At 40.9% G+C, this 5,342-nt stretch overlaps 1 pseudogene; it reads right to left on the bottom strand.

The window, feature by feature from the left end:
* Positions 1–3,704: 3,704 nt before the first annotated feature.
* LOC112062457 (uncharacterized) lies at positions 3,705–3,796 on the bottom strand (annotated as a pseudogene).
* Positions 3,797–5,342: the final 1,546 nt, after the last annotated feature.

The raw sequence follows: 5,342 nt of genomic DNA on the forward strand, positions 1-5,342 counted from the left end.
TTACAGAATAATAAGACAATCTGGAGACTGGTAGAAAAACTTTGCAAAACATTTATCTGATAAAGAACTTGCACTCACAACACAAAACAAATTCTCAAAACAATAACAAGCAAGCAAAGAAACCAATGCAAAATAGACAAAAGGTTTGAGTAGACACTTCACCATAGAAGATACACTGATGGCAAATAAGCACATGAAAAGATGCTTGATATCATTATTTGCTAGGGAAATGCAAATTAAAAACACAAGATATCCTATACACTTATTAAAATGGCTAAAATTAATAATGCCAGCCATGCTAAGTGTTGGTTAGCCTGTGGGAAATGTGGAATGTACACACTACTGGTGGAAATGTAAAAAGTAAAAATTTTAAATAGTACGACCACTTTGAAAAACTGTTTGGCAGATTCTTAAGAAATTAATCATAATCTTAGCCTGTAACCCAGCCATTCCCATCTTAGGTAATTACCCACAAGCAAAACTATGTCTGTAAAAAGACTTTTCGCCAAATATTCTAAGCAGCATTATTTGAGTAGACAAAATCTGAAAACAACGCGAATAAGAACACCTGAACAAATTGTTGTATATTATACAATGGCTTACTACTCAGGAGTAAAAAGGAATGAGCTATTGATATGACCATGAATGAATTTCAAAATGATTATGCTGGTGAAAGAAGCCAGACCAAAGAATGCATATCACATTGTTCCACTTATTTTAAAAATGTCAAAATTTCAAACTGATCTACAGTGACAGAAAGCTGATCCGTAGCTGTGGATGGTGGATAGAGAGGAGGGTGAATTACAAAAAAGAACAATGTGGGCTTCCCTGGTGGCGCAGTGGTTGGGAGTCTGCCTGCCAATTAGGGGACACGGGTTCGAGCCCTGGTCCGGGAAGATCCCACATGCTGTGGAGCAACAAAGCCCATGTGCCACAACTACTGAGCCTGCGCTCTGGAGCCCGCGAGCCACAACTACTGAGCCCACGTGCCACAACTACCAAAGCCCGCATGCCTAGAGCCTGTGCTCTGCAACGAGAGGCCACTGCAATGAGAAGTCTGCGCACCGCAACAAAGAGTAGCCCACGGCTCGCCGCAGCCAGAGAAAGCCCACGCCCACGCGCAGCTACGAAGACCCAACACAGCCAAAAATAAATAAATAAATGTATTAAAAAAAAACCGAACAATGTGAGTGTATTCCTTGTTTTGCTCATGGTTTTCAGGTGTATACATACGTCAGAGTTTATCAAATCATAGGATTTAAATGCAGCTTATTGTATGTCAACTATACTCCAATATAGTTATTTAAAATAATCTAGGTTGTTATTATTTTGGTTTCTATTAGTTTATTCTCTCACTTTTCATAATAAAAAGCTTAATATGCCATTATTTTAAAATTCATTTTTCGTAGTATTAGTATTTTAACTACATCCCTCACGCCTAAGCTTGTCTCTGCCGGGTATGAGGTCCAGACTATTTTTCCTTGCCCACCTCCCAAACTTGTCACTAGAGGGAGGTCCTCCGTGGCCACCCACTGTCCTTACCCTTAACCTGCTCAGTCAAGTCCATTGTTCCTGGAGCCCCCAATTTGGACATTCCTGAAGTTTCCGCCACGATCCAGCGTTTTTTTCTGAAGGTCCTCTCGTGTGCCTTTCCATCCTCTCTGCTGGTGATTGGACCAAAACCACGCAAGGGGTGGGTGCTCTGAAGCCCTAGCCTGCGCAGTGTACTTCCAGTCCTTTGTTAATATCAGAAGCCCAGGAGCAAGAAGAACTAGTAGTTGGTCTTGGCAAGCGGCAGGTTATCTGGTGTGAGGAAGATGGAGAGTAAGAGTGCCAGGCGTACATCCTCACCTGCTGTTCTGCGTCACCAGCTGTGCCTGTGTTGGGGGCTCCTGGGGAACAGATGAGGCCATTGTGATGCAGATATTGAGGAGCCCCCTGGGGGAGAGGGGAGGGGCTGGGGGCTCACCGAGAGGGGCGGGCAGGGCCTCCCCGCTGAGGATTTCTTTGTACAGTTCTTCCCCCTGCTGGTACTTGTTCTGTTTCAGGTAGGCTGAGGCCTGCGGGGAGGGCATAGCCTGGGTGATCTTGGCTCAAATCTGGGAGCTTCCCAGGCCCCAGCACTGCACCCAGGCACATTCTTTCAGCCCCCGCAGGAAGAAGCCCAGGTTTACACCACACTCCAGGCCTTGGCCGCCAGCAGGGTGGGCTTGAAGCCCAACCCCACCACTTCCCATAGAGTAGGTGACTTCCTGACTCAGAGCAGGAACCTGTTGCCCACTCTACCTTGAGCCAGTGACACATCTCTCTGTGCCTCAGTTTCCTCATCTGCAAAATGGGGCAACGGGAGCACCTACCTCATAGGGCCCTTGAAGAAACGGACAGTACAGGCAAAGTCCTAAGAAGGGGGTTTAGCTCAATAAATGCTCTCATCTGCAAAAAAAAAAAAAAAAGAGTGCCAGGCATAGATGCTTGTGGTTTGGGACAACTTAAGCACAAGATTCTCTTTTAAAATTGTCTCAGGCAGGCCGTGGGCAATGGTGTCTTTTTTGTCTGGTCACCACCACCCCCCAGGCAGGCACTGTCTTCCAAACAGAATACCCCTTTCATCCAGAAGTGCCAGCCGACAGCCAGTGGGACCTTAGCAGGCCATGGATAATTCAGGCCAGTAATCTCCTCAGAAGGCAAATCTCTGATGCAGAGCCGAGGGTAGGCTGTCCAAGAGTAAAGGTGCAGCCCCTGCCAGAGGCTGGAATATCACTTGGTGTGGGGCTGAGGAAAGTGGGGCAAGGGTTTACCAAAGGCAGAAGGAATTCTTTCTGGGGGGCATCCAGCATGTCATGTGGTCTACAGTCATGTGGAATCCTTACCCACATTGTGTCCAGACCCTCAGAAACTGCCCTCCTGAGTGCAAAAGTTCCAGCCACAGGACTCTCTAACAGTCTTCCTCTTCTCCCTCCCAACATGGTGCAGAGATAAAGGGTCAAAGCTGAGGCTAGTCCCTCTTCAGCTTGCTTCACATAGTTTCAGTTTTCAGAGATACATACATAAGTCATTATGGTTGGGTCACTTCTGCAGGGAGGCATAGAGCCACTCCTATTGTGTCTTCACCCAGGGGCTGTTTGTTCAGCAATTACAGTATATAAGGCCAGTTCTAAGAGACAGACCTACTCGGGTTGTCTTCATCCATAATAGATGTGTAATACCAAATAAGTGAAAATGTATTAGATATAATGATACTCAAAGAGAAGTATCAGGGTAATATTAGTCTAAAAATAAGTAATGTTTCCTCCTCTTCCATTTTCTGGAAGACATTATGCAAAATTGCTGTTATTTTCTGAATGTTGGGTAAATTCTTCAGTGAAACCATCTGAGCCTGGAGATTTCTTTTTTGTGAGCTTTTTTCTATTAAACTTTTTTTTCCTTCTAGTTTTATGGAAATACAATTAATATACAGCACTGTATAAGTTTAAGATGTACAGTATAATGATTTGACTTACATGCTTCATGAAATGATTACCCCAATAAGTTTAGTGAACATCCATTATCTCAGATACAAACTAAAAGAAAAAGAAAAAAAATTTGTATTTGTGAAGAGAACTCAGGATTTGCTCTCTTAACAACTTTCACATATAACATACAGGAATTATAATTATATTTATCATGCTGTACATTACCTCCCTAGTACTTTTACCTTATAACTGAAAAATATGGAATGCTTCATGAATCTGTATGCTATCCTTGTGCAGGGGCCATACTAATCTTCTCTGTATCACTGAAATGAGCACTGTTGATCTTCCTTTTATTAGGTTGTCAGAGCTGTTTATATATTCTAGTTACAAGTCATTTGTTGGGTATGTGTTTTGCAAATTATTTTTTCCCAAGCACTCACTTACCTCTTCATTTTCTTAACAGTGTCTTTGGAAGAGCAAAATGTTTTAATTTTGAAGTTCAATTTATTGATTTTTTCTTTCATAGTTTCTTTTTTTGTGCTGTAATCAAGAAATTTTTGTGAATTCCAAGGTCACTAAGATTTTCTCCCATTTTTTTAGAAGTTTTATAATCTTAGCTCTTTTAAAAATTTTTAATTGAAGGATAGTTGCTGTACAACATTATATGTTACAGGTGTATAATATACTGACTTTGGGGGTATGATACCAAAAGTGCAAGCAAGAAAATAAAAAATATACAAGTGGATCTACATCAAAATAAAAAACTTCTGCTCAGCATAAGAAACAACTGACAGAGTAAAGAGGCAAGCTGTGGAATGGGAGAAAATATTTGCAAACCAAAAAAGGTAAGGGTTTTATAACCAAAATGTATAAGGAACTCATACAACTCAATAGCAAAAAAGCAAATAATGTAAATTTAAAATGGGCAGAGGACCTGAATAGACATTTTTTCCCCAAAGAGGACATACAATTGGCCAACAGGTACATGAACAGATGTTCAACATCACTAATTATCAAGGAAATGCAAATCAAAACTACAGTGAGATGTCACCTTCCACCTGTTAGAATGGTTATCATCAAGATGACAAGAGATAACAAGTGTTGGCAAGGATGTGGAGAAAAGGGAGTCCTTGTGCACTGTTGGTGGGAATGTAAATTGGTGCAGCCACTAAAAATACAGTATGGAGCTTCCTCAAAAATTAAAAATAGGACTATCATATGATCCAGCAATCCCACTTCTTTGTATATTTCCAAAGGAAATGAAAACAAGATATTGAAGAGATATCAACACTCCCATTTTATTGCAGCATTATTCACAATAGCCAAGATATGGAAACAACCTTAGTGTCCATCAGTGGATGAACGGGTAAAGAAGATGTGGTATATACATACAACAGAATATTATTCAGCCATGAGAAATGAGTAAATTCTGCCATCTGTGTCAACGTGGATTGCCTTTGAGGGCATTATGCTACATGAGAAAGTCAGACAGAGAAAAACAAATACTATATAATCTCACTTATATGTGGAATCTAAAAACATCAAAACTCATAGAAACAGAGAGTAGACTGATGGTTACCAGGGGCTGGGTGTAGGGGAAATAGGGAGATGTTGGTCAAAGTGTACAAACTTTCAGTTATAAGATGAATAAATTCCAGAGAACTCATGTACAACAGGGTGAGTATAGTTAACAATACTGTATTGTAAACTTGAAAGGTACTATGAGAGGAGATCTTAAATATTTTTACCATAACACCAAGAATAACAACAAAATGATAATTACATGAGGGGAAGGATGTGCTAACTAACCTGATGTGGTAAACATTTTGCAACATACCTGTGTAACAAATCATTACATTGGACACCTTAAACTTACACAATATATAGGGC

This window comes from Physeter macrocephalus, chromosome 21 (genome assembly GCF_002837175.3).
Source record: "Physeter macrocephalus isolate SW-GA chromosome 21, ASM283717v5, whole genome shotgun sequence".
Taxonomy (NCBI): Eukaryota; Metazoa; Chordata; class Mammalia; order Artiodactyla; family Physeteridae; genus Physeter; species Physeter macrocephalus.